General features: G+C 39.9%; 1 protein-coding gene across 2 annotated transcripts in view; it reads right to left on the reverse strand.

The window, feature by feature from the left end:
• Positions 1-12,769, reverse strand: part of foxn3 (forkhead box N3) — a 186,015-nt gene extending 173,246 nt beyond the window's left edge. Inside the window, exon 1 of one of the 2 annotated variants that reach the window (XM_056476345.1) lies at positions 12,604-12,769. The gene's annotated coding sequence lies outside the window, so the exon portion shown is untranslated. Of the gene's footprint in view, positions 1-10,799; positions 10,895-12,603 lie in introns of those variants that run through there. The other variant, XM_056476347.1, reaches the window with a different exon arrangement.
• Between the last annotated feature and the right edge of the window lie 2,425 nt (positions 12,770-15,194).

Consider the following 15,194-nt stretch of genomic DNA (forward strand, 5'->3'; position numbering starts at 1 on the left):
AGTTAAAACAAAACATAGCATGAGGGAGCGCTTTCACGTAGAGCTTTGGCCATGGTTGGTGTTTGCAGAGAAGAGAACAAATCTACATTCCAAACAGACAATGACTGGCCAGAGGTCCGTCTCTTTATTTTCCCTTTGGCGTGTGTTGTCGAGGCATCTGAAGACCTGTGGCTCTTTCACTTATCTTCAGCAAACACTGGCGGAGGCTGACTGTCACAAGCCCAAAGTTTGTTCTTGTTGATAATGTCATGGCAACACAGGGAATGGAAAAAAAAACGGCACTCCAGCCAGGATGGTGGCAAACATGCTAAAAGCGCACTAAAAAGCAAGACCGACTTCAGAGACGCTTTTTTGTTGCTACCAAAATACATGAGAATGAACAGGCAGAGGGATCTGGAAGACAATGATTATTTTAAAGTCAAGTCGGTCACATTCCTTCTCACATTTTAGAATGAAAGTTATGTTATAAAAACATACTTACAGTGGGGAAATAAGTATTCATCACATCACCATTTTTCTCAGAAAACATATCTTTAAAGGTGCCGTTGACTTGAAATTTTCAGCAGATGTTGGTAACAACCAAAGAAATCCATGTATACACAGATAAATTGAAATGAGACAGAAAAAAAGTATCAAACACATGAAGAAATGGAAGTGTAAAAAGCAGTGAACACCCAGAGTGCAGCTAAAATCTCTCAGCAGTTCTTCAGCAACCCTCTTCTCTTCGTCATTGTAAATTATGATTAGCTGCTTCAGTCCAACATCTACATTAGCAGGATGATGCAGATGAAACCAGGGTGGACATTTCAGCAAGACAATGATTCAAAATACATCAGAGGAAACTCTCAAATGCTTTTAGAGAAAGAAAATCAAGCTGTAGAATGGCCCACCCAATCACCTGACTTAAATCCAACAGAAAATAAAGATCAGATTTGATAGACGAGACCCACAGAACCTTAAAAATGTTTACACTCTGTGTCTAAAGTCTGTTAAAAAATAATAATAATCACTAATCACACCTGAGCAATATATATATAAATATATATATAATTTTTAGATTTACAGAACTGCTGAATAAAATCAATATCATATATATACTCATGCTATTCAGGACAAAAACAGCACTCATAAGATATGTGATACTTGTTGCTTGTGTGATATTGCAAATATTGATACTATTTTATACTATACTGTATCATATCATAACAGATATGAGGCAAAAACTAACTATGGGAATTTTTAGCACAATATTTTGCATATGATAACTGCATAAAGGCTTTATCATGCAGTGAGCTGTTGTCCTGAATAATGTTTATCAACTGTATGCAATGTAAAGTCAAGAAAGTTGGCAAACAAACACACAAATCGATAATATGTAAAATACTAAAAAAAAAAGGTTTCCTTTTATTGTATATCTTGTTATTTAAAAGAAAAAAAGACTAATGATAATTTACAATCTTTAATTCACCACAAAACATTTAGTCCTAAGGTAAACCCCAATTTCCAGCTGACAATTCATCTGTATGCAAGATGAAGCACATTTCCTCTAGATGTGCTGGAGAGACTGTGAGAGAAAAGCTGTCTAGGGTCATTAGTAGGGTTTCAAAGTCACTCTGCCCTCTGACAGAGAGCGTTTGACAGGTGCTGCCGAGGCAAAGCTTGCCGCAGGAGAGAAAAATGATACCGTCCTGATTAGATCGTCCACCTTAGGGAAGGTGCTGATGCAAGGAAAATCTGAAAGAGGAAGAAGAGGACAAAGGAGATGGGGGGGGGGGGGGTGAAAAAAGAAAAACTAAACGTGCAAAATAGAAGAGCTGTCAAATGTGCGTCACACTGTCCCTTCTCTGGTATGGCCTGGTGCTTTACCCCCAGTGGAGACGTCTCAGTGTCAGTCAATAGACCCCTTTCCCTCTGCAGTTCACAACACTGTCAGACTTCACACCAACCCACTAGCCTGTGTTACTACCACACACACAAAAAAAGAAAACAATCGAGAAAAAAAAAAAAAAGGCTGTGGAATCCATCTCACTATAAGTTGTCAACCAGGTAGTCAAGAACCAATGTACAAACATACTACAGCAATGAAAACTCTTGAACTAAACTTTTTGTTTAGATTTTTTCTGTTTTCTGAGGTCCACAAACAACATTATCAAGATTTTTTTAAAATAAAAATCATAAAGAAATTATTATTCATGTGCTGCTTTCAATCCCTCATTTGAATACTTTTGAATGGGTGTGTCAGATTGTAGACTCAAAAGTAAACATCAATGCTCTGATTGGCTAACAGTTTTGAATATTAACAGGGCTGAACAGGCAATGAAGTAGAAGTAGGCATTGATCTTCTGCAGAGGCTGTGCTTATTCATTCTATTACATCATAGTGTAGAACACTCCATTTTCTGTCATTTTGGCAGACTGCAAACAATATAAGCTGATTTAAGAGTAAAGACAATATTTTAAGCTCCGAAACATTCAGGATGTTTTTATAGTCCTGTGACATGAGTTTTTAAATATAAGATCAAGGGAATTTTGGTTTCTCAGTTCATGACCCCTTTAAGAGACCACTTAAAAATGACCAGTTTATCTGGAATGACAATATATAGTTATGTGTTTGAATAAAACATATTCTTAGTACTATTCTGAAAACGGATGTCAAACATGCAGTGTTCGGACATCTTTATGTTCATTTTTAGAACATCCCAATGTTGGAAATGCCAAACTTCAGATGAGTTCAGAAGAGAATTCATTTGGAGGTATTGACAAATACTATCGAATATACAAGACATGTCACTCGTATAGTTTCAATTGGAAAAAAGTTTAACGACCAATATGGCAAATAAATCCCTGAATACTAATACAAGAGCCAATTATCTATAGACTGACGATTTTCTTGGGAGAAACTCAGACCAGACGTGTGCTTTTACAACAATTTATGTGGTCAGCAAGTGCACTGAAATCTCAGCGAATACTTGCTTCACAGACATAAGAAATATATCTACATAAAGCTTAAAATCTCTACTTTTAAATGAACCATTTCTTTTTTTGTAATATGTACGCAACAAATGCGAAGTACAGTCCATCCTGTCAACTGCACATCACATGACAGCAACAACTACTCAAACACCCACAAACTTTTAAACAAAGAGTACCTGTCATTACTGGGGAAGATTCGCCATCAAGACCAAGTTGTGTATTACTTCAGAAGATCAGCACAATCAAATATTCAGAGGATGATAATGTGTAGATTAGCCATAAATGAGGTTGGTGTCGTGATCTCGTTCCTTTTGAGTGGGCATGAGCATGAGCTTGGGCAACCTGAAAAAATTCTGATTTTGTTCGATTCAAACATTTAGAAACAAAACTTATGAGACTGTTGTTGTTTTATTTTATTGGTGATTCCTAATATGTAATGTAATCATAAGCTTGGCAAGCAGTTTTGGAGAATTTGATGTTTCTACATTCAGACAGAGTGCCTGAGCATCCTGCCCGAGAGATGTTTTAAAGATGGCCACCGAGTGAAATGACTTGCCTTAACGGGACTTTGGTATTAAATAAAAAAAATTGCTAATTTCAATAAACGATTGTCATTTTTTCATTGTGGGAGAAAATGCTCTAAATTATTATATTTTTATTTGAAATTTGTAAGAAATGTTATCAGATATTTTTTAGAATACATATTATGAACTACACTGTTCCTATTTACTATGACCTTTTATGTGAAGCTGCTTTGACACAATCTACATCAGGGATCACCAAACTTGTTCCTGGAGGGCCGGTGTCCTGCAGATTTTGGCTCCAACCCTAATCAAACACACCTGAACAAGCTAATCAAGGTCTTACTAGGTGTACTTGAAACAATCAGGCAGGTGTGTTGAGGCAAGTTGGAGCTAAATCCTGCAGGGACACCGGCCCTCCAGGACCGAGATTGGTGACCCCTGATCTACATTGTAAAAGCGCTATACAAATAAAGGTAAATTGAATTTAATTGAATTATATTAACCCATTAATATGTTTAATTTTGACTCCGTCCCCACACGCCAGCCTACATTACCACCATGTAAAAAAAAAGGAAGAATAATCAGATATTTGAGAAAATAGATAACTCTTATGGAATCCACCGAACCGAAATTCACACTGGTTAACTAGGAATGACTCCCAGAGCACTCCAAGCCCTCTCCCAATCAAGAAGCGATCCTCATCCGGCATTTCATTAAACTCAAACAAGCATTACAATGCACTAGCTCGCAGGAAAGGGGAGTAATTCGAGGGGTTAGGCTCATCAGTGCTGGCCTCTTCTCTAAAGTCATTAATGAGGGCTCAGGCCAAGCTCAGGGCTTTCCACGACTCACTAACACTCCTTACAACCCCTCTTCATCTGATGAGCTCGTTCATAAGCCTAAGGAGCCACGATGCTGCTTTAGAAGCGGTCCCCTTTCCAAGCTAAATGAACAGTTATTGAGTGAAAACAGGTCAAGTGGACTGGGGGCACACTGCTAAGTAAAGCTAAAGAGAAAAGTGTTATAGAAAAGAGGAACGGAGAGAGAGCGTAAGCGTGAAAGCAGAGGCAGACTGGCTGTTGCTTGTCATCTATGGGACGTGAACGAGGTGATTTGCACATTAAAAGCAGCAAATGTAGCGCAGCTTTGAGGGAGCCACCAGCAAAAGAATTTGCACTCTCTAAATAAATAAAGTTGACAAAAAAGCCTCAATGTTCACCGTGATAAAACACTTTCGCTAGAGTAGTAAATCGATGCAGAGTTGGTGCCTGGATGTCAACAATGTTTTGAATGTGTTTTGACACTGAGAGGTGACAGTCATTCACTGAAGACACATTCTGCCTTGGGCTTGTGATTGGGCACAGGATGTGTGTGTGTGTGTGTGTGTGTGACGAATAGAGAGAATGATACAAACCATAGTGCGCTGAAAATGAAGCTGAGAGCCACCCCGCTGCACAAGAGCCCCGTAAAATACAGTTGTTTATATGCTCGACAGCAGGGCTGTGCCCTCCCTGACAGAACAAAAATGAAAGCAATATCAATGAAATATGACACTGATGATAGAGCGGGAGAGGAGATGGAAATGACTTGATTCTCCTGAGTTTCCCGAATGAGATCCGGCCTGCAAGGATGTGTTCAAGCTGAACTCTGAGATGTCTTGCACTTGTCAGGTTTCTCAAACAATCAGGGCATCAGCTCCGCTGGGAGTTTTCTGAAATGAGCAGAAAACTCAGCAGGTTTGTACGAAGCTCACCACAGAATTGCGGTACTGTTAATAAAACCGCCTCAGAAGGCTACAGCTGGATCCGAAAACCACTTACTCCAAGTACATAAAATGCTGCCGTCTGTTCCAATCAACTAAATTAGACTTTTTTCATCTGAAAGCTGACTTCTACATGACCTGTCCGCGTATTTGTATTTGAGAATGCGTGTGTCCCTGTGTCCTTGGGCGACTGTCTCTCTCTATAAGCTGGAACAGATCGTGTCCATCGGCTGAGTTCTCAATGCCCTTGATGCCTGCAGAATAGAGGACAATAGGATCAGTTTGAACAACACTGATCCACTGGGCCCAGAACCACAGCTCGTCTCCGCTATCATCACACACCACACACACACAAAGATACCAGAGCATTTGGCAAGGAAAAACACCTGCTTTCTTCTCACTGTAAGCTATTACGAAATCAGATGTTGAATGAAAGAAAGCTCAAATATTTCAAAGTCTAAGACAAAAAAAAAACTGAAGATGTAAAATGTTAGTTGATTCAAAAGTCAAAACAACTACATTTTTCCCTGTAAAGACTAGAAATACGGAAAGAAAACTGATTTGACCTGAAGGGTGTCAGACTCCAGATCGGAGATTTAGTGTGATCAGGTTTCAGTCTATCTATCCATGTTCCCAAGAGTAAGGCAAGCAGAGTACAGGAGGATAAAGAAAGAAAAAAAAAAAAAGAAAAATACAGTAAAAATACTATTACAGAAAAACCACATGAGCTTTTAAGGATGCAGAATACATAATTTCATCATCGATATATACATGTGCAAATCCGCAACATTCACATCACAAGTCATGCAATGTTGAGTTGGGATTTTCGTCACAGTTCAGAACACACGATTGGTGTAATCACTGCAGAGTTTAATCCTAACATTGTAAAGGTTTATCATTTGCATGTGTTTTTAAGGCCTGTGACTACTGTATGTAAGCATTTCAAGAGAGTTTAAAGGACTGATGCACAAGAAATAATACCATTACTAAATTGAATAAAGAATAATTCTACTGATTTATTTATACAATACCACATACCTGAATACTTTTTGACTCCCCAGAAAGCACTCTTTATTGCACTTTTATCTTTGCTCTATTGTATTTGTCTATACTTGTAATTTGTTTATAATATTTTATGCATGATCCCCCTCCCTACCGAATCATTCATTTCAGATTACGTGGCTGTACCAGTACCAAATTTGGACAATTGAATAAATCTGGCATGTTCTTGGCCTGTGGACTTCCAATGTTTTAATGACCAGTAATTTAATTATTTTCTTGGGCATATTAATAAACATTGTGCATTATAATACCCCCTTCTACTCATTCTTCAGTTCTTCTGCATTTGGTGCCACATAAAATTTCATTTTGTGTATTTACACAAGAACAGGTATTTTTAATAGGTAATTAGAAAAATGCATTACTATTATTTAATTTAGAACACTGTATTGTACTGTAGGATTACAGTTCACTGCTGGAAACCCTGCTGCCAGTACTTTACTGTTAAATTACAGAAAAGCCGTCATTTGGAGAATGATAAGGAAACTGTAGGATTACGGTTTACTGCTGGAAACCCTACTGCCAGTATATTACCATTAAATTACAGAAAAGCTGTAATTTGGGAAAACGGTAACGAAACTGTAGGATTATGATTTACTGCTGGAAACCCTGCTGCCAGTATTTTACGGTTAAATTACAGAAAAGGCATAATTTAGAAAAAAACAGTAATGAAACTGAAGGATTAAGGTTTACTGATGGAAACCCTGCTGCCAGTATTTTACCGTTAAATTACAGAAAAGGCGTAATTTAGAAAACAACAGTAATGAAACTGTAGAATTATGGTTTACTAATGGAAACCCTGCTGCCAGTATTTTACGGTTAAATTACAGAAAAGGCATAATTTAGAAAAAAACAGTAATGAAACTGAAGGATTAGGATTTATTGCTGGAAACCCTGCTGCCATTATTTTACCGTTAAAATACAGAAAAGTCGTAATTTAGAAAAAAACAGTAATGAAACTGTAGAATTATGGTTTACTAATGGAAACCCTGCTGCCAGTATTTTACCGTTAAATTACAGAAAATCTGTAATTTGGAAAACGGTAATGAAACTGTAGGATTATGGTTCACTGCTTGAAACCCTGCAGCCAGTATTTTACCGTTAAATTACAGAAAAGCCGTAATTTGGAAAACAGTAATAAAACGGTAGGATTAAGGTTCACTGCTGGAAACCCTCCTGCTAGTATTTTACTGTTAAATTACAGAAAAGTCGTAATTTGGAAAACAGTAATAAAACTTTAGGACTACGGTTAATTGCTGGAAACCCTGCTGCTAGTATTTTACTGTTAAATTACAGAAAAGTTGTAATCTGGAAAACAGTAATAAAACTTTAGGACTACGGTTCATTGCTGGAAACCCTGCTGCTAGTATTTTACTGTTAAATTACAGAAAAGTTGTAATTTGGAAAACGGTAATAAAACTGTAGGATCGCGGTTCACTGCTGGAAACCCTCCTGCTAGTATTTTACTGTTAAATTACAGAAAAGTCGAAATTTGGAAAACGGTAATAAAACTGTAGGATTGCGGTTCACTGCTGGAAACCCTGCTGCTAGTATTTTACTGTTAAATTACAGAAAAGTCGTAATTTGTAAAATGTTAATGAAACGGTAGGATTACAGTTCACTGCTGGAAATCCTCTTGCCAGTGTTTTACCGTTAAATTACATAAAAGGCGTAAGTTGGAAAACAATAATGAAACTGTAGGATTACGGTTCACTGCTGGAAACCCTGCTGCCAGTATTTTACCGTTAAATTCAGAGATTTTTTTTTACAGTGCATAAAGCACTCTTTATTGCACTTTTATCTTTGCTCTATTGTATTTGTTGTGAATTAATAAATTCTTTCTTTGCCCTATTTCACATTTTAAACACACATGAAACTGTTCCAGGACCACAATTTTAATGTGTGATTCAAACATGTGAAAACACAATTTTAACATGTAAATTTCGTATGTGATGCCCATGTGTATTTATTTTTACTTTAAGAGTACAGTCAAGAGTACATTCAAGCCATCTTGGAAAAAAATTTAAGGCCGCTTAAATAATCACACCTCCTTGAAATCTCATATAACAAAATCTGTATCACAAACAGATTTACACACTACGGTTTAATACTTAGTTTTGAACAAACCACTAGCATTCAATATAACAACACTGCAAACACATCATTCTGAAGAGCTATGAACATTACTTAGTGCTACAGTGTTTTGAAAGCCACAGTAAACAGCCGCTGCAGTGAGTGAGCATTTGGGGCACAATGCTCTATATCTTGCCTGCAGCACAGGGCCTTTTGACCCAGGTGTGAACCTGAGTGTCAATACTGTTCTAGAGTCTGTTATTATTTGATCGGCAGCACTCGGCTGGGGATATAATTCCAGTGCATTGGAGAGCCGGTCATGCACTCACACTGGACCTAAGTGGCCAGCCATTTCAGCAGCTGCTACACTTCTTATTTGTCTCTGCTGGAAGCCCAAGTGTTTACATTAAATTTACAGTTATTTTTTCCCCTCTTATGCAACTGGAGAGCCACCAAAATAAGGAGAAGCAGTGCACGAAGGAAACAGAAGCAAGGGAAAATGTGGTCTGCAAGATATTTGGAGTTAATTTTAGATTAACTTGCAAGATTCAAAACATGTAGCTCGCCAGCTTTCAGTCAGAAATCAGCAACATGTTTCCCAGAGGTAGTTCTGCCAAGGGTCTATCAGTCATTAGTTTGCCACCATCATCACATGCATTCCAGACACTTAATCACGGGGATAGAGATAAAATAAAAAGCTTGAAGGTCACTAAGGAAGAGAGCGATAGAGGGGAGATAGTGTGGAGAGGTGAAGACGAATGGCCTCATTTTGATTGAGGACGTGATGCCTTCAGTCACACGCGACAGAACACCCGATGAGGAGATGCGTTTTGACTGGAGACCTTTATCACAGACTCCACTGGTTTGCTGCACTACACATCACAAGAAAACAGCCCTGAAGAAGTCAGCTGCAAATTGCAAGCCAAAATATTTAATAGGAATATCTGAATCTCCCCATTTCTGTATTCACTTTACGCTCTAGAACACGAGTGACAGTCGAGAGTTGAGCAGAACTCTGACTCTGAATCTCATTCTTCCCATCAGGTGTTTTTTTTTTTTTTGCCTGTCTACTCTTCTGATGTTTTGACATATTTCTCTGCCTCGTCGAGCGCTCGTCTCCGATTTGCTGTGCTGTTTAATGTTCATGAGGGGCGGCGCGAAACTCAGTCCGTTGACAAGCCACTGGCTGTTGTTACAAGATCTCAGACAGACAAAGAAGACGAGGTGCACCGCTGAGGAGCCCCACACTCCACTGCTTCAAAATAAAAAGCGCGTTGACCTCCTCGCCAGCCAACTTCACCTCTCAACTGTGACGGACGGACGGCATCCCGGTCTCATCCCGAGGCCCAGCGTGCTTAAATAATGCTAGCTCTCTGCACGCCTCGCACCAACAGCCACCCACCATACTGGGAAACTTGTGATGCCTAATCTCCAAAAATGCAAAAGAGATGGGGTCTCGAAGGAGCACTCACCATGCTGTGAATATAAACGGACACCCCCTTATACGCAAGCCTGGCTAAGACCGCATGACAACCAATCCAGAACTCTTAACAGTCACTTTCTGGGCAGGAATCTGTATGGCATTTGAATTTGAAAGCGCGTATGGTGGGGCGTACAGTTTTGCTTGAGGATATTGGATCTTTCAAGAGGCGAGATCTGGGCTTTGTTCGCATGCCGTGATGACAACGGCGGCGCACACCAACTGAGGAGAAATTGTCAAGGCGACATGTATCGAATTTCACAAAAGTTCAGAGCAAAGCAATTTCCCTCCCCTCTCCGAACCTCCCGCCGAAGACGAAACAAGCGATCCGCGACACATCCTCTTACTTTAAAGAAAACAAGCGGCTGACACATTTCCTGCCAACAGGCCCTTTCCTCAGATAGAGCAAGACTCCCGTCAACAGGAAGCCCTTTCACCGGCGGCTCTGCCTCCCTTCGGCACGTCACACGATGCAGCTCCTCAACCCCAGCCCCCACAGTTGAGGAAACTGTTGAGGAAAACTTGCTGGAAGAAATCCGACAACTGTTCTAAAGCAACCAGAAGCTGCAGCCTTGAGTCCTTCAAATGCTCTTGGTTTGAGAGGCAACGTTTTTAACAGCCTCGACAATACTCCTGAAATCAATTAACATGCAGCCGGTGGTATCAACATTACACAGAGCCTGCCATTACATCAGATCCCACAAATAGCTCTGGCCAGACATACAGACAGACAACGTTGCTGCCTGCGCAAACCACAGGAAAGGGTGCACACAAAAGCACCAACATGCCCTCTAGGCACGGGTCAACGCTTTAGATTTGTTAAAAGCCTCCGGTTCTTTCTCCGGCGCGCTCACCAGAAGTTTACACAAGTAAGTGCACGAGCGGCAGATTTGAGGAAAGTTTGTCAAAAAAAGCAAAGCAGAACTCACGTTAAGTGCAGAGTGCATTTGAAGAGCGGTGAAAGAAGAAAACCTGAGGCAACCTTCATAAGGCAGGGGCTGTACTGTTTGAGCAGCTGCTAATAGGAGAACTGGCAGAAGAGAGAGAGCGAGCAGACGCTTTCTGCAGGCTGCTGTGATGACATGCAGGCTTTTTTTTCAGTAAGGGGGCTTATCTTTGTCTCTATGGTAACTGTGTCTCTGGGTGGTTATTAGAAACCCTGAACTTCCTGTGCATCTGCAGGATCAGCCAATCGTGCGCCGTGTTTTCATAGGCGGAGATAGCTCGTGCTATAGGCAGTGAAGAGCGGCCACATGAGGGGGCCATGGAAACAGAGGGTCAGGGAAAACTTACAGCACAGCGCAGCACGACACACCAGTTTGCTCAAAACAAAATAAATCTGTCTTCAATTGTACCGGGCTTATATTTATAGAAACATTTAGATGCTAGGTTGTAAATCCAACATTTTTTCCAGCAAAACAGCTTCAATGCCACAAGCTTTTTTTTTAGACAAAAATGGAAACTCTTGTGGAAAACACAAACTCAGCATCTCAGATTCCCAGAAAGAACTTGCTATAGCACTGTGGCAAAGAGACTTGCAGACAGACAACCACAGAAAGCTCAGAGCTCAGCAGAATGGCCAGAGTTACCAGAGTCCAGCTCTAATGACAATAAATCCACAGCAGACTGTGGATGAGCACAACTTAATGCTCATGAATGCAAATGAACAGAGAGAACGCACTAACACAGAGCATGCATCTAACATAGGACTTTCAGCTGTTGTATCCAAGCAAGCGTGCACAGAAAAGACAGCTGAACCGAAGCCTTGCAACTTAAAACTCTCAGATTACAACAAAAAAAGCTACAATTTCTCAGCTCAGCTTTAAAAATCTGAAATGAGCAGCACAGAAGTAAGAATAAGTCTGCTTTTCCTAAAGAATAAGAACACACTTAAGCATTTTAGGAAGTACACACACACACACAAACAGTGGTTTTGGTGGTTTATGAGGACTCTCCAAAGTCATAATACATTTTATACTGTAAAAAGTGTTTATTATGTGGCCTACCCTACCCCTACCCTACATGTCGTGTCCTCATAAACCACCTCAACATTGTAATACCTAGGTCAAACAAATCTATGTTCTTGTAAACCACTAAAACCAGTGCAAACACACAAGCAAGTGCTCACTGCATAGTTTCCCAGTAGTCTCCTTGGTTTAAGCGGGTGAGATGTTTTGAAGGGATGTGGCTCACTTCTTCTCCCCTGCTCTGACTTGTTTTCCACCCAGCAAGCGCTGATTCAAACTTCACTCCGTGGCTGCTTTATTTACCGCTGTATTTGTTGACAAGTCTCGGAGCAAAGTTCCCTGTGCAGAACCCTGGGTGCTGAACTTGAGAACAACAAATACAAACAATAACAGCCAGGAGAGAGTGCCCTACCCCCTGAGGGACAGATGTTACATTATCGGCACTAAGAAAAACATCAAGCGGTCTACTAGAGGAGCGAGAAGACAAGCTCCCGGTCTAGACCTCTTCCAAAAACACACTTTACAGCTGCAGTGACTTCCAGTCCTCTGTGACAGGAGCGTGCCCTCCTTCAGAGTCTGCTGTCACAATATTTCATCCTTGGCGTAAGTAGCACATGTCCCACGCGTAACTAGACTCACCAGCCCGGAGCTCCCAGCGGCTTCTATATATGCCCACGAATGCTCCTGCACGCCGGCTGCTGACTCCTGACAAAAAAGCGAAAGCCCTGATACATTACAGCAAGAATGATCAATCACACACACAAACCTTTTTAATCCAGATCGTCCCCTGATTGGCTGCCTCCGCATGAGCTCCAGATTTTTAAATCCGACTGGTTAATCCCTCCATTTCTCTCAGATTCAGTGTTTCAGCAGTGACCACAGTGGGCTCTAACATTCACTGAGCTTTTTTCTCTCCCTCCCTCTTTCTCTCTCTCTCTTTGCACTCTGTTCTGAGACCACTCGCTGTGCTCTGGAACTAAGGGAGCCTGATGAGGAAGGAAGAGCCTCGCTGGGTCCTAGTGTCTCCGGTGTTGACTGAAAGAATGCCATTGTTCAGTGTGTAACCCAGGGCTACACTCTACAGACGGCTGCGGAGTCCTGCGATGTGCCACATCCACTGTTGAGGTGTTTGTAGATGGACAGAGATGGAAAGATGTTCGATATTCATTACCTGAAGAAAAAAAATGCATATATTTTTGGTAAATTTGTAACATTTATATGATAAATAAAAAGAAAAATATTAATGATAGGACATCCAATCTATCCAATATATATATATATATATATATATATATATATATATATATATATATATATATATATATATATATGTTTGTGTGTGTCCATATTGACATGATAGATGATAGCATCAAGCAGTTTCTGCAGATTTGTCGGCTGCACATCAATGATGCAAATCTCCCATTCCACCACATCCCAAAGGTGCTCTAATGAATTGAGATCTGGTGACTGTGGAAGCCAATTCAGTACAGTGAATTCATTGTCATGTTCAAGAAACCAGTCTGGGTACACTGGGGTCATAAAGGCATAGTCAGTAACAATACTTTGGTAGGCTGTGGTGTTGACACAATACTCAATTGGTACTAATGGGCCCAAAGTATGCCAAGAAAATATCCCCCACACCATTACACCACCAGCAGCCTGAACCATTGATACAAGACAGGATGGATCCATGCTTTCATGTTGTTGACATCAAATTCTGAATCTACCATCCGAATGTCACAGCAGAAATTGAGACTTATCAGACCAGGCAACGTTTTTCCAATCATTTTCCAACCAATCAAGAAATTTGCGTTAACGAGCAGTTGGACAGGTTAAACCAGTGTTTCCCAACCCTGTTCCTGGAGGCACACTAACAGTACATATTTTTGGTGTTTCTCTTATCTGACCCATTAACTTCAGGTTTTGGAGTCTCTTCTAATGTTGTGATGAGTTGATTCAGGTGTGTTTGATTAGGGAGAGGTTGAAAATGTGGACTGTTGGTGTGCCTTCAGGAACAGGGTTGGGAAACACTGGGTTAACCTATAAGTGGCTGGTGAGTGTGATATATTATTATAATATTATTATATATATATATATATATATATATATATATATATATATATATATATATATATATTATTAGAGTCTTGGCTTAGTCCACAAACTGAACTCAATAGCTCTTTCCAAAACAGATATTTAAAGACTAATGTTATACATTTTATACAATGGGTTGCTTAATATTGCATTTCCTAATTAATTTGCAGATTGGACATTAATGATGCCAAGACTAACATGAATTGTGACCAACAGCTAATATGGTTTTGCATTTAAAAATGATCTGAAATAAAGTCCACATGTCATTTAAGCTATTTTCATGGTTCCTTTCTGAGACAGACAGTACTTTTTTTATTATTATGCAAAAGAGCAACGTGGATATTCAATCAGACTTCTCATTTTCTTTTACAATGATTTATAAAAATGTAAAGACTGATTTGAATCACAACTTTAAAACAAGGATTTAACAAGGGGTATCTGTTTTGCTCTTTTGTTCTAACTCAAATTCAGATAAATGACTCAAGTAGGACTAAAGTGTGTCATAACCAAATCCCTCCATTAAGTCAGCAGCATCAAAGCACACAAATCATAAAACAAAAGTCTTTCTCGTTTGATTTCCCAGCTTTAAAACCTCTACTTTTGATTTGTCTTTATCTTTACAAAACAGAATCACAACAGCCACTAAAAGCCTTGTTTAAGCTCTGTCCTTTAAAAACACTTTAATATTTAAACCCTACAATCGTATGCTAGCACTCTGCGGTGTTTGCTATTGGAAATGTGGCAGCGATGCTAAAACTATTATGTGCACGGACACTACAGCCAAGGCTATAAATATAAGCAACACATGGAGCAGCAGACTGCAAAACAGGGGGAAATTTGGGCTGCTTATATCTGTCAAGAGCTGCACGAATCAGGCCGCCGGCCATATGATCAGCCTGGAGGCTCAGTCCACCTCCTCAGCAGGGGGCTTTGTAACTGTGCTTCTCATTTCTTTGCGGAAAAACAGATTGAAAGAAAGGGGGGCGATTTTTGCAAAATACCCTAAATGAGTTTGTGAAAAATGCCTTGTGAAGACCATAAAGCGTCTGAACTGAAATTTTGGCCCTTATCTAAATAACAGTTGACTAATGTGCTCCTAATGTAAACCCAGTGGATTACCATAAACCTTGGGGAGCTGCCTTGAACCATGAGATGGGGCCCGGGACACAAATGGAGACGTCATGCACCAGCGCTTTTTCTTGAGGGTGAAACAGCATCTGATGGAGACAGAAAGTGATGTTGTTTTGTGACAATTTATTCTTC

Source organism: Danio aesculapii, chromosome 17, assembly GCF_903798145.1.
Source record: "Danio aesculapii chromosome 17, fDanAes4.1, whole genome shotgun sequence".
NCBI lineage: Eukaryota > Metazoa > Chordata > Actinopteri > Cypriniformes > Danionidae > Danio > Danio aesculapii.